The sequence below is a fragment of the Rissa tridactyla genome, chromosome 10 (assembly GCF_028500815.1).
Source record: "Rissa tridactyla isolate bRisTri1 chromosome 10, bRisTri1.patW.cur.20221130, whole genome shotgun sequence".
Taxonomy (NCBI): domain Eukaryota; kingdom Metazoa; phylum Chordata; class Aves; order Charadriiformes; family Laridae; genus Rissa; species Rissa tridactyla.
In genome coordinates, this window is record NC_071475.1 from 15,620,475 (window position 1) to 15,645,359 (window position 24,885).

Sequence of the window (24,885 nt, forward strand, 5' to 3'; positions counted from 1 at the left end):
CTCCTCTGGGCAACCTGGGCCAGGGGCTCACCACCAAGTCAAGAATTCTTCCTACCATCTCATCTAAATCTCCCCTCTTCCAGTTTAAAACCGTTCCCCCTCGTCCTATGGCTCCCCTCCCTGATCCAGAGTCCCTCCCCAGCTTTCCTGAAGCCCCTTTAGGGTGGTCTCCAAACTGATCGCTGGAGAAACTACTAATCATGGGGACACAATGAATAATGAAAGAAAAAGACAAATATTCTGTAGTAACGTAAAACCAAATCTCCTGTAATAACATTAATATTAATATTGAAGTGTGGCAGACTACCACGGCCTTGGAGCTGGGTGAAGTCCTCACATTAACCTGACAGGTGGGTAAAACTGCAGATTAGCTGTTTTCTGTTTAAAAGATTCTGTTTAAAAAATCAACCCATTGACTTTCTTTTAATATGTGTAGATTTTAATAAGCCTACAGTGGTATATTTGATAAAGTGCTGCAAGATAACATTCACAAAAGCAGAACTTGGAAGCAATTTGCACCCGAGTTGTCACTTTCAATCAAAGGCAAGGAAACGTCTATGCTAACCCTGAATCGGATTTTGAAACTAAGTAAACTGAAATTTGACAGAAACATTGGTGTCCCAATGATAGCGATAATCAAGTCGGTGGGCTGATGGGTATTGTACATAAGTAATGAATTTAAATGCATTCACTGCAGATTCCAGGACCTGCATAATGTAATATTCTACCCAGGAAAAATTAGCACCGTTGAGGACTTGGCAATATATCTATTGCTAAAGAGGGTAAATATTACGGTGCTCCTATTAGCAACCACAGGAACTCATTACTTTCTTGTAATTGAGGACTAAAAGCAAACAGACAGATGCAAGACAGAGGCTGCCCAGAGAAGCTGTGGCTGCCCCATCCCTGGAGGGGTTCAAGGCCAGGTTGGACGGGGCTTGGAGCAGCCTGGTCTGGTGGGAGGTGTCCCTGCCCAGGGCAGGGGGTGGCACTGGGTGGGCTATAAGGTCCCTTCCACCCAAACCATTCTATGATTCTATGATCTCCAGATCAGCTGCCATCGGGCGTGTGTTATGTTATGAGCATGAACCCCTCCTGCTTCTTCCACTGCCCGCTGGTACCACACGCAGCTTTCACCGCGCTCGGCAGCAGCACCTTCGCAATCCACACTACATGCCTTGATTACTGCGAAGGGCGTACATCATGAAACGTCTGATGTGTATGAAAAGCGACGTTTCTTAATAAAGTAAAATTCCAGATTTACATCAGAACACTTGCAGGATGAACACGACAGAGGTACATGCAAAACAAGCCATGAGAATGAGTAGGGAAACAGACACAGAAAGCAGCAAAACGCAAGCTATAATTTCCAGTTAGCCGGTGTCAGTACCTATTTCCATGTGACATGAAATGCTCACACTGAGGCACCTGGAAAACAACCATCCCTCCCTCCACGCGCCCCCCAAGCCCTCTCACTTACAAAAAGCGATTTAAAGCCTACTACCAGGTTTGCTCCTCTGGAATAAACAGTCACTGACGTCAGCGTACCGACCGCTTCTATCAGCTGCAGCTCCAAGTCTGACATTTACAGCCTTTGCTGCATTTTACATTTCACTGGTGAGTCTGTTCTAAAATCCCAAAGGAAGGCCCCGTGATGCGCAGAAAGGGGAGCGGGACGGGACGCAGGCTCAGCCGGAGCTGGCGGAGTGGGGCTGGCTCCCGGGGGGGGTCACAACACACCCGCGTCTTCTCAAGCAGCTTTTCTTAACAGGTCACTTTTATCACATTGGTTAGAGTTCGCCAACATTGTGTTGGCACCTGCCTGAGAAATTCAATTCTCCTTGCAACAGGAAAAACAAAGACATTACCTATTTTAATGACATTTGTCCATTTTCATCCGATGCCACCGTGGCTGGGACTGGAGCCGTCACAGCACTTCGCTTCCCCCTTGGAGACCTGGGCTCTCCCACCCTTCCCGGCTCCACAGACCCCCCGGCACAGCCACAATTCCCCTTTTCCTGGAGCCCACGGGTTTCTCCTCCTGCTTTCACAGAATTATTTCTGGGTTTCTTGCTTGTTTTTAGAAAAGGGATAGATTAATTCCCATTAAAATATTTTCATTTTTATTTGCAGGGTATTGTTTGCCCTGCCCTTTATTCCTCTTTGTACTTCCAGTAGCAGTGAAAAAGGAGTTAAGAAAAATAAATTACAATATCAGACATTTCAAGAATAAAATTTAAAGTTTTAAAAATTCCCTTGACTTAGGGGTTTTATAGTGCTCATTATTTCCATGACATCACAGTGTTTTTTTCTTGAGTAAGCAGTCAGCTTTTAGAACATGAGAAATATGAAGTGAATTTTACAGAAAATAATCATAAATTAAATGTAACATTTAATCATATATTAAATGTAACAAGTGAAAGTATTTAAAAATGAAATCCATAAAAATAAATCTAAGCACTTAGTTTAACCTAATATGCTTTAAAAGATGCAAATGAGTGATGTTCCTACTGGCAGTTACAGACAAAGGTCATGTTGGCGTCTTCCCTTCTCTTTTCCTTTTCAGTATTTTATGCATTTATCAAAATGCATGCTTAATTTTACAACTAAGTGTAAGTCTCAAGGTCTAGAATTGGGGAAAAAATGTATGGTTAAGCAAAGATTTAAAAGAAAAGGTAAAAAACGTATTTGCAAATGAATGTTTTAATTATCGATGAAAATAAGAGTAATTTTAAAACGACAGGCGGATAGCCCATGGCTCTGACTTTTCTCAGACCCCTGCAGAAGTGGCAGTGGTGCCGGAGGAATAGCTGAAGTCCCGGCAGCGGGGCGGTATTTCTGACAGAGCTTTCCTGGGTGGGAGCTACCAGCAAACACCGAAAACATGGACAGACCCCCTGGTACAGTGACAGTGACCCCAGGGACCGGGGGTCCGGGACCCCCTGAGCCTCCTGCCACAGCAGGGGCTCGGCTCTGCCCGTGCCACCCTTGTCCCGGAAAACAGTCCCGGGTGCTCGGGCACAGGGACACACACCTCCTCGGCTGGGAGCCCAGGGACCCCTTCATGTCCCTCCAGCTGAGCCCAAGAGGAGACACCGTGGTGAGCAGGGCTGGGACTCACCCGTCTCCTCCCACCGTTACAGGGAGAGCAACATCCCCACCGAAGACAAAACGCTTGGATGCGTTTTGGATTTCTGGATGCGAAAGCCGAGGGAGATGACTCCCCGTTTTCCAATCTCCCAAATGTTTTCAATCCCGCATGCTGTCCTAAAGTGCCCTCAGGAAAACTCGCATGGGAAGGAGGCAGCTCATCTCCTCCCAGCACATCTCCTGCCCCATTCCCAACTCCAGCACTGAATAACGCCAGCCCTCGTGGCTCACACCTCCTCAGGCTATGGGTTTCCTCAGGAAGAAGCTATGAACAGGAAAAATAATATCAGTACGAACGGTACTGAATAGAAATAAATATTCCACTGGATATCAAGTTTCAATCTAAACCAGTCCCAGCCTTCACCATTAATCATCCAACTCCACAGCCCAGCTCCTTCACTGTATATAAAAATTTATGATAATGGAGAAGTCAATACTCGTTTAAAATGGTTCAGTGAACCGGTAAAAAAATTATACCAACTTCCAGTTACCGTTTGTCTTGCTAGCTTTCAATCAGAGGTGATTTTGTCTGTGTAAGTGGTAATTATTCGAAAATGAAATACAAGAGTGTTTATGTAAATTGCATTTTATTCCAGAGGTACAAAGTCGGCCCATTCCTCCCCCTCTGCCATCGCCCATCCAGCCGGGAGCGGCGCGGGACGCTGGCGGGACTCGGGGATGCTTGGTTGGGAGCGCAGCACCCGGCACCGCGCAAGGGCAGCTTCTCAGGGCAGGGAGCACCCACGATGTGCCTTCCTCCAGTAAATCCAAATATTGCTATTAATTTATCCTGATAGAGTCCAAGATGTGGCAATAACACTACAAGAGCGGGGGAAAGCGAGGTCCCCGCGTGCGTGTGGGGCTGGATGTCGTTATCTGGCCGGGCGCAGCCGAGCGCTGGCTGAAAGGGGCTCATCCTGCCGGGGGCCACATCTGAAGCTGCACTTGGTTCGTGCCAAACGCAAAAGGAAATCTTGCGGCTTCGGTGTTTCAATCAAATAAAACATTTACTTCCAGGTGAGACCACTTTTTTCCTCCTTCATTTTCGGGTCAGTTAACTGTCACCACGCTCTCACTACGCAAATACAAGGCAGCATTTAGGAAGAAAAGCGCCACTTGGAAGCATCAAGGCAAGAACTTACCCCGCTGCAAATGTCAGCACCAAGGGCTCCACATTTTTTAGAAGTTGTTTCCATCAGTTTTCGGACTGAAATTCGATTTTTCCTAAATTTCATGCTGTGCCAAGTTTCACATGCCCCTTCTCCCTTGGTTGGCCAGAGGAAAGATGGCTCTTCAGAGGGTCAGGCAGGCTGGGAAGGAAGAATTCCCTCCGACGGCAGGCGATGCCGATGCCAGGCTGCGGTGGGGAGCGGGATGGGGCTGGGCTGCCAGTGGTGCTGCGGCGAGGGCCGCCCTGAGGTGCGCAGGGCCGGCAGGGGGGAGGTTCTCCCTTTCAAAGTCCCCCTCCTGCAGCCGGGGTTTCTGTCCCAGGGCTGGAGAAACATCTCCCCGGTTTCCAGCCCATTTTCTGCAGTTCCTCACGCCTGCAGAGGAGAAGAGGTCGCCAGCCCCTGCCTCTCCCCACAGCTCCCATCCCCGCCAGTTCAAGCAAGAACCGGGCGTCAGCTACACCGAAAAACTACTTTTTTGGTGAGAAGGGCTGCTCCTGGGGCCACGGGGATCTGTAGCTGGCTATTCACCCCTTCTGGCATGATTATTAAGGCCTGTCTTTTTCTGGATCCTGCCCACAACTCAGCTAGCCAGCTACTATTAGAAAACGGCATTACATTTTAAAATGCCAGAGCTGCATCTGTTTTCCTCCAAGCTCAATTTCACCCACATGAATTCAGTGTCTGTGAGAACAGCATTTATAAACTCTCACATCCAGCTCCTCCCATCACCACTGGGCTCAGTCCAGAATGCAATGATGTAAAAATAACATTCCTATTGACTTCGGGGGCTTTGGAGCAGGCCTATTGATTAGTTACTTCTCCCTGGGAATGGCCCGTTGACATTAAAAGAGCCAACTGTGCAGTAAAGTTTTATTTCATGTAAATAAGATTGAGAGAATCTATCCTGGTACCTTGAAGACACCACAGAAGCGTTCCACGACGTGGCTTGTTCAGCCAGAGAAAAGACGGCTGCGGGGGGAAGTGTTTGTTCTTCGCAAACACGCCAGGGCTGAGCCCTGGGACGGGAGAAGAATCCTGTGACAATATTGGCTAAGAACGGGTAAATATAAATTGGCCTTTGGTAGGTTTGGGCTGGAAGCACAGAGATTTCTAACCAACTTGGCCAGGGAAAGCGTCTGGGAGCTGAGATGGAAATGTGTGCTTGATGAGTTTGTTAAGGTGATGGGGCAGCCTGGCTGCAGGCAGGGTGGCACGTCACGTCATGTCACCCCACGTCACACCGCGTCACCCCATGTCACACCACATCATGTCACGCCACGTCCTCCCACGTCACCCCACGCCACACCACCCTGCCTCCTCCCCAGCCCAGGAACGCTTCTCAGCCTACATCCCCCACCGCCTTTTCACCCTTGTTAAGAAGATGCAGCTCAGCAGCCCGACGGCGGAGGCCCTGGCACAGCGAGCACGGGCTCTCCTGGCCAAAGGTACAGAAACACTCTCGTTTCGCACACACCGGTGGGGCTGTCCCGAAGTACCCACGCACCGCCCCGTCTCACGCACAGACCTGCATTTTATACCTTCTTTAGGTGCAAATACACATACATGCAATACAGAAAACTGAATCCAAAGAGCCGCACTGGTCTGGTACTTTTTCCTCTGCAACAGTTTCATCCCACCCCAGAGGACAGGAATGATTTACACCCACTTTATGTGCTCTGGAGGGCACGAACCAGCCGCAGCATCTCTGCCTTTGAGCCCTGAAGGGTTCGCACTGAAGGAAGCATCACACTGACACCTCCACCTTCCGCAACGTGCCTGCAAGCTAATTATTTAATATCCCTAAAACAGGGAAAGGAAGAAAGGCCAGTGAGAAGGAAAAGGCTTGGCAAACGTTCGTGGCCGTGCCCGCTCACGTCCCCCGGCCCCGCAGCCCCTCTGTTGACTTGGCCACCGTTTCGCCTCCCAGTGGCATTGCAATATTGACGGCTCCAGGTTTCAGCTGCTCTCCTCTCTCCTGATTCATGCGCAGCAGATGGTGCAAATGACACCCCTTTTATTTTCTGGATGAATTCATATCACCCTGCCAAGATGCTAATTTTTGTTGCTAGTCGTTGTGTGTTGTGTTACCAGTGATGAAGACCGGCTTTGCCTCGAGATGGAGCAAAACTGCAGCCACAGACAGGTTAAAGTTTTAATGAATTGTTAGTTATAGCAGGTTAAAGTTAATTAAGAGATTTTACTAACTAGCTTTATTTTGAACCCTTGTTTTTGCTTGCGGTTTGTTCGTTTTGTTTGTGGGCATTTACCCTTGTTTTGGTGCTGCAGATCTTCCTGCGGCTGATTTACTCATCATTTTGTAAAATGAATCTTTGTCACAAACTTTCCAATGAGGGTAAATAAATCTCTCCTTCTCCAGATTTCTAATAAGTTAAACCGATCAAACACGAAAAGAGCAAAGACCCCTCCCTGTTCCAGCCCTATTCCCCAGAGCGCTGCCCGCGGGCAGAGCAGGGCGACTTCCCACATCTCCTTGTCCACGACCCTCTGTTACCACACTCCAGACAGAGTTCCCCTCCTTGACAAGAGCTCTGCACTTTTTACTTATGCTTAATTTGTCGGCCACTCCAAACCCCCGAGTCACTTTCTGCCTGGGGATGCCTTTGCCCACCCTCCCACCCCGGGCACTGCTCCGTCCTTTGGTGCCTCACATTGCAGCCGGGGGGTTTCAGAAACATCTCCTCCATTTTTCAAGTTGCCCTTTATTTCAGTTCTGCCCTCAGAGACCCTGTGATCCCTCCCTGCTCCATGTCATCTGCAAATTTTACAAGTTCTCTATCTTAGAAATCACTAATTAAAATAAAGAACAGACTCAAGAGCAAAGTAGAGTCCCTTTGGGACTCTCACTTGAAACGCTCTCCCACGTTTGCCGGCAAATAATGAGAGCTGCTACTTAAAACAAATTTCTCAAACAGCTGTATGTGCATCTTACACACCTAGACACGTCTCTCCGGCTTACCCGGAAATACAAAAATCACAGAATCACAGAACAGTTTGGGTTGGAAGGCATCTTAAAGATCATCTAGCTCCAACCCCCCTGCCCTGGGCAGGGACACCTCCCACTAGACCAGGCAATCCAAGTTTATCAGCACTATTTGTTGCCCTGTTACCCGCCAGGTCAGTTAATTGGACTCATCTGATGTGCTTTTGACAAATCCATGATGGTTGTTTTGTTTCGATTTTAGTCACCTCTTCCAAGTGTTATGGATTGATTTTTTTCATTAATTAATTTCAGAGCCTTTCCAAGAACTCATTAGGCTTTTTAGTCAATAATACACTAGACTGTATTTTTTCATTTTATATTTAGGATCTGTATTTGCATTTTGATAGTTCTGAGACCTCCTCTGAGCTCCACAAGCTGTTAAAAATAATTGCTCCTTGTTCAAAAATAGTTTTGATTAATTCTTTCTAATTCTAAGGAGAACCTCCTCAGATCCCATGTCCTACCCTATCTAGCAGATCCAAATAAACTCTTGCCTGTTTGTTCTCTGTTCTGGCCCCTTATTCTACACTCTGGTCAAAATTAAACAGGTTATCGGGGCATTTTAGACACTTCTGTAAGCAGCCACTTCTCTGTCAAGTGCTAGATCTGTATTTCCTCTCCTATCTTCTTATTTCTAATGTATTTATAGCACTACTTCCTCCTGCTTTTTATCTCACTTGCTAAATGAAACACATTTTTTGCCTTAGGCTTTTCATTTTACCATTATATGCCTGTGCTATACCTTCACCTTCACTTCTTGTCAAGTGCCTCTGCCTTTGTACCACTTCTTCAGATTTTCGAGTCCTAAAGGAGCTCCTGATTCTGCTCTAACAGTTTTCACCACATTCCTACCCGCCCTGTGCAGGAGGATGCTCGGCTGCGGTGTGTTCATCGGTCCTCTCTCAGAACCAACCCTTGCTCATGCCCTAGACCACCACCCCAAGGGATCCCAACTCCCTGCATCTGCTGAGGTCGCCCTCTCCGGAGTTCATCACGCTAAAATTGCTGCCCATGCTGCTTCCTTTCCTACAGGAACGGCCTCTCTCGTTCCGCACTCAGTCTCTCCCAAACTTCCCATCTGCCTTCAATTCGCCACCAGTTCTTCCCTAGCAATGAGGACTACACCGACAGACCCTTTCCTGCTCTCTCCCACGAGACACCCCTCAGGCAGCCCCGGGGAAGGACCAGTTATGGTGTTCTCCCCCAGCCGTGCAAGCCCTCAGTAGCCTTTGGCAGCAGGGACAGAAGGTGGCATTCAGATTCACAGGTAACTCATAGCCCATCAGTGATGGCAGGGGGTCTTTTTGCTCCTAGGACCTTCTTTCTGTAGCAGAAAGCAGGAGGTGTTTCTGCACAGGTCTGCTGGCCCCAGCACTGTCCACAAGCGATGCACCAGATGTGGCTTCGTGGCCGTGGCACGCATGGCCTGCATGAGCTCCACGGCACGGCTGTCCCTGACTGCCCAGAGCTGCTCTAGTCCCCCTCTGCCACCGACCTCAGCCCCCTTGGTTCATGAAGCCCTATGATTGAACTCTCCAGCCAAGGGCATCCTGCAGCTTTTAGAATCAATCCAACGTGTGTGGAAAGGGGAAAAGTAGGATAAATGTACGAGGGGAGGTTCTGAAAGCCCCGAAGAGTGGCACGGTGTTTATTTCCCATTAAAAGTCAATGACAGGCAGGTACTTAAATGCCCTTCATAGCCTGGAGAATCTCCTTCAGGTTAGATGCCGGTAAATACTTCTGCTTCTTCCCCCTCTGCTGGTATGTTGAGAACCACAACTACAATCAATAAAGATAACTTGAAGCTTTCAGGTACTAATTCTGAATTACAAGCAGTCAGTTTCTTTTCCAAGTCCTACAAATCCTCTAATAAACAAAAGTTAACCTCCCAAACTCGGGGCTCTGAATGATTTGCTGCTGTTACCCTCTTGCACTCTTTGATGGTCTTCCCTTCCCTGCACGGGCTGTCGAAGTCACCAGTGCTTCATTTCCTGAGATAAAGAACAACATACTTGGGAGTGATGAAGCAAGAAGAAAAAGCACCTTGCAATTAAATATTTTAATAGACATTTTGAAGATGGTTTTGAAAGGATTTAAAATTAATGTTAACAATAGTGTGCATCAAAGGGCTCAGCCTGAACAATACCTATCACTTTTTCTGCTTAAGAATAAAGCGTAAAAATAATACCCTGTAATATTTTATATCAGCATCCCTTTTTACTCTTCCAGGCTAGGCAGACATCTCTGAATAGTTGTGCGCAGCAGCATTAAAGCCTCCTCCCTGTATTCGTACCAAGCAGCCAGTTTATGATGGCCCTGGTGACACCTCGGATGCTGTGCATCTGCCGGCCGTTATCCCCCGGGAACGCGCCCGACGCCAGCTCGGCACCACCCGCCTTCCAGTAAGAAGAAACATCGTTCTTTTGCTTCCTCCCAGCATGGCACTCCCTACTCATTTTTGATTTAATGAGCTGGCAATTAAGACAGGGAGCCAAAGACAAACGGAGGTAGAGCAGAAGGATCGAAGGCAATCCTAGCACCATACATCATCCTCAGCACCTTATGTGCTGCCTCTGGCATGTGACTGTGGGGAAGTCTGGATTTATATTGTTGATTTTCATTGGATTTCAATGGAGAAGCGTTCAGCAAGGAGCCCAAGGCCCTGCTTTATGACCGTAAACCTGAAGCTATGACTCCGTACTGGCACGGATTCGAGCGGTGCTCCAGGAGCAGCCCCAGTGAGGCAGGGAGCGTTCTCCTGAGTGCGGATCTGCTGGGATCAGCCGAGGTCTGCACATGGAGTTGCCACAACCACCTCACTCTCTGCTGTTTTGCCCCCTTTTTGCAATATCAACAAACACAGTCAGCCCTTCGCACGGAGGTGAATTTCAATGGGCACAAGTGGCGCAGAAGTTACAAACACAGTCTCATAATTGATCAGAAACGAGTATTAAATGTAGTATAAACTCCTGATATTGGTTAGAGCCATGAATAATAAAGTTATCATCAGTATAAATGAACAGTTCAGTATACAGCCTTGTTTATAATTTTCCTCTAATTTTGATCTATATTTTTGCTCAAATTTAGGCGGACGTTCATTATAACTTCCGTGGCAGAGCTGTAGTTTCTGACAGCGTCCCGGCCGGCACGGGCACTGCCAGCCGCGACTCTCAAACTGCGTTACACCAACCCGCCCGGCTTCTGCCACACGGCGCAGAGCAAAGCTCCCACAAGTTCAACAGCTCGGGATGTTCTGCATCAGCGCGGCACATGGAAGCGGAGCACATCCCACCCCACCGGACCATCACCGCAGCCGAGACTACGCAGACGCTGGGTAAGAAAACACTATTTCCATTACATTTGGCTTAAACCCACTTATTTATAATTAAGTTACTGACCGTGCGTTGGTGTAAAATGACTCTACAACATAAATGCAGCAATAACGCAGAACAAAATCTTTAAATAACAATTGTCAAGTGAGAAGATAGATATAGAATATATATCAAAATTAATAGCGTTCATCCATCTTTCAAAACAAGCTGAATATGCCTGTTTCTTCCGGAAAATCTGTGTTATGCTCATTGAACATTTTATTTTCATTACATTTGAAATTTTTGGCAGAAATATAATATACAACCAAAGTAGGATGGTTGTTTTGATCAGTTTTCAGACATTTATACATTAGAAGAAAAAGGAAATGCTTTAAGATTCACACAGATGTTTGTACTGTTGACCACTGGGAAGGAAGCAATATAAACTAAGGGTAACGTCTAATCAGAAATGACAGTTCAAGCACAAATCTTATTAAACAGATACTGTAGAACAGGCTTATAAAGAAAGGAAGAAGTCCTAGCATTTGGGATATTTATATGAAGTTTGGACAGAGAATTATAAAATAGCATGCAGGGAGCAAGCTGTTCAAGCCACATGCCATACGAGAGTACACACGGCAAAACCCTAAGTGTTGTGACTCATTGCTGAAATGTCACACACCGTCTGCACCGAGCGCGGCTGACCTTGAAATCTGAAATACTCCTCTTTGAATAAGCCTTAGACGAGTACAGACTACTTTTCCTTAAAACAATCACAAAACACCCAACAAAAAATTCTAACCTTGCAGACGCAGCTTAGAAGAGCTGGATATTCAGTGAAGCTGGGGTGAAACAGATTCTCAGTGTCTCACCCGTCTCAGGCTGGAAGCCTGACCCTTCACGCCGAGAACTGCAGCACTCACACCCCTTCAGCAGAACTGAACGTAAAAGAAGTGATTGTGCATCTGCAATGTTGTACGTGGATGTTCAGAATATTCTCCGCAAACCTATGCGTGCCCACTGCCCTGCCATAATTGTAAACCAGCACAGGGGCCGGCCGCCGTAACACGCAGCCCCACGAGCACAGTCCCGCTCCAGCAGCAGCTCCCTCGAGGCAGCTGGGGCTGAGGCCACCCCCAGCCAGGTGACGGGAGCATTACTGCGTTTCTACCCGGAAAAAAAATGCAACAAATGGGAATCGGAATGATCTTAGTGTATAAAACCTGTTTGCTTTAACTCATAGGTATACCGCCACTCAGCTGCAAATATTCATTCAAATGTCTGTCCATCCGTATTGGTTTCTGTCCTCATGATTCATTAGACGTTTGTTTACAGAGCTTCAATTATACATTAAGGAAGAAGAAACAGCTCTTTGGTTCCTCAACCTTCCTGTAATAGACCCTAAGCAGTCAATCTGAGGCCAACACCGACAACCCAAATTCTGGAAGGAATGAATTCCTTTAAAATACAGGGAATACATCTGAAGATGGCCTTTCCTGGGTAATGTAAATTGCTGATTCAACCACCGGCGACCTATTTTGAATAAATAGTTCAAGTGACTTACCTGTCTCAGGAACCGCAGAACCTTCTGGTCATCACTGGCAGCAGGAGACCTGAAAGAGGTAAATAGATTCAGTTGTTGAGAAAGCATATTAAACACATTTTCCATGAGGAAGTTGTTGAGAAAGCATATTAAACGCGTTTTCCATACAGAATTCCACAGGAAGCTGAACTGTTCTTTGTCGATGCTTACTGCACACTGCTTGGCAAAATATTCAAACGACTATCTTTTGCATCCAGTTCAGAATCCTTCTGTGGCTAGAGAGGAACACGTACAGAATCACAGCCACGATAGTTTGGACGAGTGTTGCTCCTAAAGCAATTCATTATCTTAAACGTTTCCAAGCCTTTGTGAACAGATCTAACCTCATAAAGAAACCATTATCCTCAAGTTCCTCAACACACTGTATTTGCAAATTCATTGCTGACTCTACTGTATTTCCTTTTGGATCCTTTAAAGACACCTCATTTATCTTTATTGGATTTTCTTTCATTTGGTTTCAAAGTTAAGCCATGCCAGAGAAGTTAAGTCGTAGCAGAGAAGAAGTAATCAGCGCATAAAGTCTGAATCTTAAGAAAGTGTCCTATCTTGCAGAAAATGCAGAATATTGTGAAGAAAGCCCTCAAACAGGGCTATCCAGGTATGCTGTCACAGGTGAAAGAGCTGGAAATTACTTACGTGCACTTCTGAAATCTGACTCTTAACAAAAACTCATCTATAAGTTATCAATTTTTGCCAGGCTCCCAGGACTCATATGAATACAGAAAGTATAAAATTAGGAAAACAGAAGAGCTTTGTTTTTGAAGCATCAGAACTGATGCTGGTGCAGACAGGAACCATGACCTTGGTGGTCACTGTTTGGCAGCGAAAGACTAGAGCTGAGGGTGAAGGCTGGGAGAGCAGACATGGAATCACAACTGGAATTACGGCTCCAGATGTTGCCCATGCCAGGCCCTACTGTGTTTAGGTAATATGGAGATTAAAAAAGAAACAGAATTAAAATTTTACTTTTTTGTCTCCCAGATTATTTAAGTATTTTTCAGCGTGGAGAAGATAAAGACAGTAGTCACAGTAACCAATAAATACCAGGCACTACACCGGCTACACTTAAATATTGTATCCCCCAGCGACGCAAAAGTATTGTACTTGACTTCACAAACCTTTCATACTACTTGCCTTAATGCAATTATTTTAGCCTCAAACACCATTAAGCTTCATTCATTGCCATTATTAAGTTGACAGCTACTTCACATATCCTGCACCTCAATTTACATGGATGCACCTCAAACACTTAACATTTGTCAGACTGCAGTGTTTACTGTGCTATTTTCTACACTTCAGATACAGAGAAGTACCAGTATCTCGAGTGTTTAACTCTTCATATCATCGTTATCATTTTTTAATTGTTCACAGAATAAGAACCTTCCTCCCCACCATGTTCCTGCTGCTCAGATGTCATAGGCAAAGACGAAAAGTAAATCATTTTGTTCTGCTGCTCCCAGATGAGAATAACCCCAAATTAACACGTTCTCATTGTGGGAACGTGTTATTCCACCCAGGTGAGGATGGAGAAGGTGACCTAATCCGCTGCAAGGCAACGGAGATGGCCAACACGCACCTCTACCACGCTGAGACACATTCACGGCATGGTAGCACCTTGTGGCCAGGGCTGAATAGGCACAAAGAAATAACTACCCCCCAAAAACCTTAAAACTGAAACATGATGTGACAGGTGACACACACAGACCAGGCACAGGTAAGGGACCGCAAAGGAATACTGAATTACTGTCAGATGGTTGTGGTAATCGTTGCACTGGGAGCTGAATTTAGCCGATGCTGAGGTCCGTGGCTCTGAAAACTGCTCATGGGCTCGGACTGCGCTCAAAAAACCTTTAAAAAATTGTAATCAGTACTAACAGAGCCTTTAACATTGGAATCACACGTGCTGCTTTGCACATTGTAATCTATGCTGCAACTGGCGGCGTGTGAAGCAGAACAACCCCTCAGCACCTGAGGAGGAAAGAACCTGCACTCGGCAGCGGCAGACGATGCTCTTCACCCACCGGCACCCGACGCCCAGCCCCTCGCCCAGTGTCTCAAAGGGGCTGGGCAGGGACAGAGCTGCCACCTCCACCAGCCCATCCCACAGCTCCCGGGTTTAGCGCCAGGACAAGCAAACACACCCACCGTTTAACACACTGTTGTTACCAAACTCCTGGGTCTTTAAGGAAGGTTTTACATTCCCACGTTCGTTGGTTGTTTGTTGACTCATTGTCCTCTCCAACTACCCCCTCCCGTAAAGATGTCCTTCCAACCAGTGGCTCATACAGCGGAGCACAGACACAGACCGGCCCTGCCATCAGAGACACCTGCAAATGCCCCCGCAGCAGCTCACGTTCACTCCTTCCCTGCCAGGGACAGTGATCGCGCAGCGACCCCAGCACAACACTCAGCCACGACCTCAGGACACTTTTATTAAGAGTTATTCCTCATTTCACCACCACACGAGAGATCAAAGTCAACCAAAAATCATACTTGTGTCAGGCTTTACACCGATTGATTTACTGTATCTTAAGAAATAATAACATAACATATAATTCTTTGTTTTTACAGAATTGTATCATTATTATTAGCAAATGAATTTGAGCACATTCGGAGACCAAATGAAAAAGTACATCACTAAACTGTGCAACTGATAAACAGAACGTTGCATTTACATATTTTGAGCACGTAGGTAAGGAGTCCTTATGTAGCTTTCCGAACACTAATTTGGAGTAAACCGTGAGTAAAAAAGACAAAGGCAGCCCCCCTCCTCACTGGATAATAAACAAGACAATGCTAGGCCTTTAATCAATACTGATAACCACAAATACGTTATTTTGATTAATCACTGGAAAGTTTCCTACTGGGGGCAAAATAATGTAGTCTAGTCACAAATCAGAAAATGAGAAAGATCTTAAAAAAAAATAAAAATCATCAAATGGCTTAATACACTAAAAATAAACTACCCAGAAATATCCAACATAAGGACATCATCTAAACAAAAAGGTAGTGTTCGAGTGTTCTTTGATATTATAATGTCTTTTGCAAGATGCTATGTGTCCCCTGATGGTTAGCCAGCTGGTTAATTCGATATCACAGTACAAGTCACTGATTCACTGAAAATAAAGGCAAAATGCAATTGCAGTGTGCTCGGGTTTAAGTTATTTCTGAATGACCCCAGTAGTGGAGCCACAGGATCCTTGCCAGACTCCCCTCCAGACATCTGCCCAGGTCTTATGCTCTGGAATTAATACCTGGATATTTTCAAGGGACAACAGTTCAAAATTCTTGGTTTGACTGAACCTGTTTTACATGGGTCAAACTCTCATGACAAACCTTTGGCCAACAGGCAAGGTCTAATCAAATCCTAATACATCGTCCCCACCTCAAATCCTACATATCACTCTCCAAACTCCCATGCTACTTGCCCTTTGCTGTGAATACTCTGGCATTGCATCTTCCTTCAAATTTACTTACGCACATCAACACAAGACTCTGATTCAGCCTCAGGTCCACAGAGTTTTGTGGGAGACTCCCGGTGAAGCTGAGTGGGATCAAATGCATAAAAAAAGCATGAGGCATTTTTTACCACCACCCTTTTCTTCTCATGCTTTTCCTCTCCTCAGTACTGCCTGCCATGACGTGTGTAATTTTGGATGCAGTCCTAAATGAGATTCATCTCCACTTTTGACTCATCTTATAACTCACCGTAAGTGCTCTCTGGAGCTGCTGGCACAAACTCCTCACTTCACCACCTGCACCAAGTGCAAAAAACAGATTCATCAAACTCTCTGAACCCTAGGAGAAGTCCTGGTATGAGTAACGCAAACTGACGCAGTCCAAAGGATTTACCACGCGTAAAATAAACAGATTTGGTAGTGCTAAATCAAGTATTAGCATTGCTTGGGCATCTCTGCTGCTAGTGCAGATGCAGATTTGCAGAGCGGTGAATCAACCAAAGCCGGGGCAATCGCCCACGGTTTGCATTTTGATCGGCAAACAAGCCGTAGCTCACGACTCCGCTCTGCCGCTCCCGATCCAGATCCACCGCAGCAACGACGGGGAGGTGCTGGTGGCTCCCCTCTCCCGCAGCCGTAGATCTCGGCTGTGAACTATGGGAGACTTCACATTTAAAAGAGCCAATTAGAAAATATGGATGCTCAAGGTATACTAGTGCTGTTTACTGAAAATTGATTAAAGACTGGAGCAAATAACTCCTTCATCATTTGTCCCAAGGGTGCAAATATAAACACTGCCAAATGTTTGTTTTTACTCCTACCACTAGATTGAAATAACACTGTTCATAAACAGCACTTCAGGGAATACGGGTTCAGTTGCAAGGGTTTGAATCTTCCATGATATACAGACATTATTTGAAGTTTATCTTTATTGAGTTTCGAATGTGATATTGTAAAAGGAAAAAAAGTGGTAAAACTTCTATTAAGTGAGTTACAGATGCAGCTGCTTTAACACGAGATTGCAAAATTATGCAGTTATTCCACACGCTGCTTTTTAGAGTGCACTTTAACCTGTCCTATGGCACTCCAAGGAAAAAGGAAAACGGACCAAAATTGAAGATGAAGAACTCACCAAAGGAGACATGCCACTGTCCTGTATTGTAACGCCTTCTACGGTGTTCTGGTCTCCTTGATGACTCACGCATTTTAGCAGCTCTTTTGATTCCATCCTATTTGTTTTAAAAGTCTCCTTATCTCAGTTGTGCTTGTAAATGGGAATAGCCAGAATAACTTCACTGAAATTACAGTGTAGATGTACGTGAGTGAGTGCAGCTGGAGGATCCGGCTCCAGGTTTCTTTTCCAAATATTTGTCTCATCTACTACCTGCGATCTGTTTGTGAGCTACAAACCCATCCCACAGCACAGACAACTGCCGTTTGGTATAAGTGATACCGGACTTTGTTGTCACCGTTTCAATTTATGCTTCAAGATCAGCAGGAAAGAGATCAAGGACGTCGTCTTCCCTGCCCAGCATCTCCATTTCCTGCATTACGAAGCTGTCTCCATAGAACTGAACTCCTCACTTATGTCGCCCTGGTTTCAAGTAGAACTGGGCATGAAAAAGATATTTTGGAATCACTGATCATTCTCAGAAGTGTTAAGATAAAGAAAAAAAGTCTTATTAAAATGAATGTTAACACATTGATGAATCAAAAAAGTTCAAATATCTGGGTTGGGCTAAATATATATTTGTTTTTTCTTTTGGCAATGGTAAATCTTACACCTATCAATGAAACACTGAATGTTTTCAGAAGAAAATTTAAAAAATATTCTAAACATTGATAAGTCTAAGGAAAATAATACATTATTAAAGCCTCCATCTGCTGTTTAACTCAAAATGAATGTATTTTTCAAATTGTGTTGGGTTAAATTTATATTTCTCTTGAAAAAGTTTTGTGCAGAAATGTTATCCAGTCCCAACTCGAAATATTAGAACAAATACTAACAGGAAGTTCTCCTCCGATCCTAGTTTCCAACATCCTCCTTTAAATTCATTTTTTCCTTCCTGATATCTCTAGGAATTTCACTCCCACACATAGAAATGGGTGAACTGAGGCTCCTTGGATACAGTCTTGATCCAAACTGAAAGTCACGCAAAGAAAACTGGGAGAAGAGGTACAGGTCCCACCAGGAACTCTGTATTTTTGTTTCAAAACCATATTTTACTTTTCAGCCAATGTATTTTAGGATTGCAATTTTGATCACGCACTTGGTTTGCCAGCGGCATCTCTCCTGTGGGAGCTGAATGGCTTGGTAGGACCTTACTACGACAAAGGCCAGGTAACCCAGGAGAGCGTTGGGCTTTAGGTCTGCAGCTATGAAAGCCTATGAAAGGGCACAGGAAATTTTGGAAAATGAGACATAAGTCAAGAACGTAGTTATTAGCCAGGCTGTGTGGCGACATCCCACAGAGACAAGCTGCGACAAAATAATACTCATTGTGTTTCTCTTTGTTTGCTTTAACACCAGGAAAGGCAAGAGACTGCAGAAGCAGGGACCAAGAGCACGGGCACTGTGCTTGCCGGAGTCCACTCCTCTTTTGTTCCTGCTGACCTGTTTCCAAAGGAATCAGTATTGGCTCAGTTTACAAAACCAAAGTGAAGCTGTTACTTCGGAAAAAAGGAAACTCAAATGCGTCCAACGACTGCAGGAAATACAAACCTCAGAGAAGCTCAAATAAAATGTTTTTGATTCAGTTCTTGCTTAAGTGAAGCAGAGAGAAGGCAGCTCTAGCCTGCCAGAAAACACACATTCATCCTTATTGCTCCAGCAAATGCAAATCGTTATTAAACAGCTTATGAAATTCATTGGGAACTGGACGACCTCTCTGGAAAATGAAGCTATTACTTTATACAAGGCAAGACTCTGGTCCGGTAGCTCTGCATCGACTTCTGCAAGTAGAGGGCCAGGTGCTGAAATCAAGAGTTTTGATTGACATAAGTTCCCCTGGTTCAGATATCACGCACAGACTCCAGCCTGAGTCTCAAACATTAGCCCACTGTTTCATGGACATTAAAGAACCTTTATTAAACCTGCTTTAAAAATGAAATTTAGCAAGGCCAGAAGGAAAATGCCGATACGTATCTTGGCCACTACTGAGTTAATCTTGGGTTTCAAAGCATCATTTAAGCTGTCTGGGGGAAATAATTGAGTGGAAATCTGTTTTAAGAACTGCGCTTTGATTTTATCTAGGAATACAGATAATCAATCTCTGGCCTGAAAGCTGCGGATTACAAAATGTACCAGAGCAAATGGGAATTTTATTGGCTCAGAAATAAACATGAACGGGCAAGCGTACAGATGACCTTGTGGGGGATGGATGGCAGTGAGGGAGGAAAGGCAGTTGGTGCCGATCTTTAATTATCCAATGCATCTTCTCAAGGAGGAATCCCACCTTCCGAAATGCCAACCAGCACCTCTGGGGCTGGAGCCAAGGGGCTGGGCTGAGGCTGCTCAGGACAGGGTGGCTGGTGGCCACTGCTGGCAGAGCCCTAGGGACCCACAGGGAAGGGCCGACAGGGAGGTGCGTGGAGCAGGGACTCTACCCCCGCCGAGGAAGGCTCGATGACACTGTGTTCTCCCATAACCGATAGGGGAACAACGCTCTGTCACAGCACTCAGATCAGATTCGGATTCACACTGCTCAACACATCTTCCTCCCCTAGAAGCTACCTACAGGGTGACTTCTTCCACCAACAATCCTAAAACGTAAAAGACAACTTATAGAAGCTTTGTTTTTATTTATGTTTTACTATTCTAGGGCCAAACAAGCAACTTCAAACTAAGTAAAAATAATCCAAACTCTTTTGTCCCAAACTTGGAAGCAGAACCCTTCAAAAATTCCCAACACTTAAGCCCATTTCTCTCAGTTTGGTGTTGGCCCCAGCCTGGCTGACAGCCCCAGGGATGTGAGTCCTCCTCCGTTCCTCTGTGGAGCACGTACCTCCTGGATAGCTGTGAGGAAAGATCCTTGAATCCTTCCTCCTTCCTAACATACCCTTTCTTCATAAAAGTACATGACTCTGCCCACACATTTCCCATTCCGAGTTCAGACCCAGCTCACACAGGCAAAAATAGTTCTTCCAACGAAAAGGAAATAAGTCGCTTCTCTAATTCTGCTCTTGGCTTTCCAACTTTATCTTCAGATCCAAGTGACCTGGAGAGAAATCTCATTTTCAACCAGGTTCATCACCAGAATATCTGACCTTCCACAAAAAGCTTCAGAGAACTTTCAGAAAGTTCAGAAAACATCGTGCATACGAAAGCCGTGCCCAGTCAAACCAGACCTGGTGAAAAGCGGCCTGAACAAAGTGCAGAACAGGGAACCGAATACCCGGTATTTATTCAGAGTGGTTCTGATGTTACTGCTGCCCTTCAACAAACTGTGATGAGCTCCCGCCTTTGTCACCTGCACATTGGGCCGTCTCTCTGTGCATACTCCTTGACACTGGTTTTTCAAAACAGAAAATAAAGCAAAACTAAGCGTCTCTTAGAAAACAGACTGTCTCCTCAAAGCATTCTCATGTCTTTTTATCATGAGAAGGACAAAGTGACAAGGCACGCAAATGAAACGTTTGGACTTTCCACACCCTGAGCACCTTTCCCACAGCATACAATTAACTCACTGCAAATGTTCACACAAGAATGACCAAGCAAAAGATCCCGCTGTGAAGAACACCATGCAAGTATATAACAGAAGTAGGACTAGTGTCCCCAAACTAATGTGGAGAGCAGATTTGCCATCAACACACAACACCCCGAGCACCTTTCTCTCGGCTGCTTCGTGAGACGCCCTTCCGAAGGCCGGCTGGAGGCTGTGCACACTCCGGGCGGGCAGGCTCTCAGCTTCTTCCCCGGCTTTCCCCACTCCCTCCACAGGGTGGGAAGAAGGGAAACCAGTGCTGTAACACTTCCACCAGGGTAGAAGGCTCTGAGTGCTTTTGCGAACAGACTTGTACAAAGACAAACTTCACCTCATGACGATGCTTTCGTGTCCCCAGCAGAATATGTCTGAACACTCATAAATATGCATTCATAATTATAGATAAACCCCTTTCCTCTCTTCCCTGCTCTCACTTCCCCTAAAGCCAGTGTCAAGCGTGCAGAGTTATAGTCAAAACTCCCTGCAACGTGTGAGCTGGGGACTCTGTTTTCCACCGAGGAGCTGATGCTCGGTACTCGCTTTCCTGCCTCCCGCCTTTCCTCAGGCGCTGCGGCCACCGTCCATCGCGGGCTGCGCAGGAGACGCTCCCGCGCTCCGCCACGGGCACGCTGCCAAGCCACCGCTGCTCCCAGGAGATTTTATTCTATCAGGTACACGTGTATTCCACTTCGCACACACCGGGGCATGTGATAAACTATTTGTGAACTTTAATATTCAGATCTGTCTAATATTAAAAAGGCTTTTGAAAATCTTTCCCCTCCTCAGAAAATTTCTAAGCCATGGTTGGGTTTTTTTGTGAAATAGCTTTTTCCTTCCTTTTGAATGTAATACAATATGCTATTCAAGAGCCAAAGAGTTGTCAGTTTTTATGTTATGATAATCTTCACAAGCATCCAATTTTATTCTGCTTTTTCCCTTCATGCTGTCACTCACATTCTAGCCTGTCACAAAAGAAAATATCTGAATACATTAATTACAACTTGTTAGACCTCCATATAGTTAATGCTATTGAGGAAATCAAATCACTTGGAAAATAACTAAAGGGAAACAGTTGCTGGTATTGCAGAATTTTGATGCGTTGCACTTCAAAGCTGGAGCTTTGCAAGACAACAAAAATGATTATTATAGAGAATGAGAAAATCAAATACAACTTGATCCTCTACCCTTGGAATGTTTTCTGAATGCATTACAATATATATTTTCTATGCTGGAAAGAGCAGTTGAACTCTTTTCACATATTACCTTCTTTTATGGCATAATTACAAATGCCAGTTCTGAAATTACAGTATAAAAACTTTCTGAAGCTAGGAAGAGATCCAATTCTAAGCCCCCACTCACACAAACATCACAGACGACAGTGACGGCTCCATTAACATGAATAAAAGATAATTCCGTTGGGTCTGAGAAGACGAACAAGTTACGCTGAGATTAGTAAAGGGAGGACTTTGTATGGTTACCCTCAGGAAGGTTTGTCAGCCTGGCTCCTGTGGCTCCGCAGAGCGGTAGAGCTAGACCTCTAACCGTAAAAAAATCACATTTAGAGTCAAGCATACACATAACTGTTATGCTTATAAATGAAGAATTCATTTTTGTAATCTGAGATCCTACAGTAACAGCAATAATTTGGATCCTTGTTCAGCACCAGATACTTAAAGTACTGACCACCCATCAGATTTCCATGGGAGCAAAAAGTAGCTAACACCAGGTTTTCTTTGTGGTTCACCCAGGGAGGCAGCTCGGCAGAAAATCCTGCAAGAACATTTTTGAAGACTACGTTGCTAATGAAACGTGATTTCACTCAACAAAGGAAATGCTATTAGGATTACACAAAAGCCTTACACACGGAAGCAGGCAAATGCTTCCCAAATCTAAGCTCTGTTATCTTCCTACCTTAAAGACGTTTAATTGTTCTTACATTTGAATGAATAGCCACTCTTACATGTATTAAATCCTATTAGCGGTGGGAAAAGACAACACAATCTTCCTAGCTTTGAAGAAGTTATCTGAACAAGCAAGACAAAAATAAAACCATCTTCGGATGATGCCAATCTTTGTCCACTTTCTCACAGAGGTAAGATTTTGTTAGTCGGCCCCTGTTGAAAGATCCTCCCCTAAGAATCTGGAATAGATACTCGTGCATTGATAGCTTAGGAGTATTTCTAGCTGTGCCACATCAGTGCTAGCACCAACAAATCGGCAAGTATATTCTAGTGAACATTCTGCTTCTGTGTGTTAAACATTTAACTTCTCATTGAAATGCCATTTGATGTAAAAAATTTGTAAGTCACGTATAGTCTTCATTAACTCTACAGCTCCGGTACAATCTAAGAATAAGGTTAAAACACGCATGGCTCCATCCAGCCTGTGAAAGGTGACGACACTGGGTGTGAGCATACACAGACCTCCGCCTCCCCAGGGAGCAGTGGGCTGACGCTCCAGCCACCCCGACCGGCACTGGGGGGACTGGGGAATTGGACATCAGGGCTCTGCCTCCACTGGCCACATTCGGATTTTCACCTCGGAATTGATATGCTAGAAAACAAACCCAGTCATTCTGCGGTTTCCTTAAATCATCGCCTGAACTTCAACTCTCAACACTCAAATCTCTCTTAATACTTTACTTCTCATATTGAAAAAAATGGACAAAAGTTGAGTTCATGGATTTCTTTACACACAAGGTTTACACACTGCTTGATTCAGAAATAACTGGCGTGTGCACACAAAAAATACTTTTCTTGAGGACCATGTTTGAGCTTCTCTTCAGGAGCATCCCAAGGGGAAGAAAGGAGAAAGTCTAGAGAAGTGCTCAAGCTCAATTTGCTCTTTGCAGCAAAATATTTGAGAAGACTTAGGAAGAAATTCAATAAACGTTCCTTGCCCTTAGAAAAGAACAACTCAAGACACTGTGGAGTCTATTTCAATAGCAAGTAAGCGCCTTTAAAATCCACAGAACCAAGTGCTCAGGAAGGCTAAAACCTGCAGATCATTTTGCAAGTGAGATATAACCCAGGGTTTGGATACGAACATGCACTGGAGCTGGCAAGATCGCTCACAGCCCCAAGGCTCCCACTCGTGAGCTCCAGCGAGTCGCGCTGCGGTGGTCCCCAGGGCACAGTCCCCAGATGACCGTCCCTGTTCAAATTTGTCTAGGGAGTGGCAAAATAAGAGAAGTGGGCACAATTGAAGTTGTGCTATTTGCACAACAATATCTGGGCTGACAGAGAGACATGGCTGAGAGCTGAAATGGCCCCAGCATGAATTGTCACAGCTTAGCTAAGCATTAAGAAGCCCACATCTTTTTAAGTGTCCAGAGACTCTGGAAACATCTGCTTCAGAGTGCTCGATGTGGCTGCTGAAGGTTTCTGACACATATGGAGTCCTCCGCCCACGAGAGGTTCATACCTCCCTCCTTTTTGCTGTGAGACACCAGCGAGAGCGGGCTCGGGGTGGGCTGTGGGGCGGATGGCGCTGTGTCGGTGGGACTGGCGGAGCTGGTGCTGGTGAGCAGATGCTGTGCCCCAGGTGCTTCATGCAGCTGGGCTGAGCCCTGCCCTCCCTCAAGCAGCTTTTTGGGTATTTCCTGCAGACGTACGTTCTCAGAGTGGACCCTTGGGACTGAACACAACAGCGCAGAGACAACCATAATGTCTTTCCACCAAGGTGCCCTTTAGGTGACAGCTTGTTCTCTCTTCAGCTCTCCCAACCGTAGCACTGCTATACTTAGACTTCCCACCTTCTTCCTCACTCCCCTTTCTATTAAAGCACAGCTACCTCAGGATGATGAGAAACAAAAGCAGAATGACAATGAAGTGGAGAGCAAACAGTTTCTCAGAATCCTGCTAGATCCAGGAGGTCCTTCACACAGTTAATATTATGTAAAGAACAAGGACACAACTGGGTTCAAGGCTGAAAGTCTTTACTGAATAACTTACAAGCCAAAAACTTCTCAAAAGTCACCCAGCAGGTCAATGACAGCTGGGAGAAGTACTCAGTTCTCTGGTAAGAAAAATTACTTAATATAAATGTATAAAAAAGTTAACTGTATCCCTGACCAGATTTATCCAAAACACAAGCAGCAGCAAGAATTGAACAAGGAACCGTATTCCCCATTCCTAGTGCCCAATTCCTCCCTGCGATCAAGAGCCCTGTTCTTCCTGAACTGGGGAAAAAATCTATTGAGCAAATTGGCACCAAAACGTATTGCCCAATTTAACCGAACAGATGTCAAATAGCCATTAGCATTACAATGATTAGTAAACTGAAATTACGTGTTATGGCTTTAGTGCCTTAGATTAAGCATTAACCTGTCTTAATTAAATTGCATCTCAGTAATTGATTTCACAGTGCTGAACTGTAAATAACAAATTGCAGATGATCTGGTATTTTATCTAGCAAGATAATGTAAATCAGCCTTTACATGTTGCGTTACCTCCTCGTCTCGATCCCTTTTGACAGGGCTGGCTCAC